A 248-nucleotide genomic window follows, 5' to 3' on the forward strand; every position below is an offset into this window, starting at 1 on the left:
GAGCTAGGGCTGGGCCAGGAGACCAATGCCAGTGCCTCCGTCTGCATGCTACCCACCTATGTTTGTGGCACACCTGATGGCACTGGTGAGGGAGAGGGGCATTGGGAAGGGGGTGCCGAGGAGGCTGTGGCCCCACTGATGCCCTCATCCCCACAGAGCGAGGTGAATTCCTGGCTCTGGACCTGGGGGGGGACCAATTTCCGTGTGCTGGTGGTGCGTGTGGCAGAGAATGGCATCAGCATGGCCAG

Source organism: Acanthisitta chloris, unplaced genomic scaffold (assembly GCF_000695815.1).
Source record: "Acanthisitta chloris isolate BGI_N310 unplaced genomic scaffold, ASM69581v1 scaffold36753, whole genome shotgun sequence".
NCBI lineage: Eukaryota > Metazoa > Chordata > Aves > Passeriformes > Acanthisittidae > Acanthisitta > Acanthisitta chloris.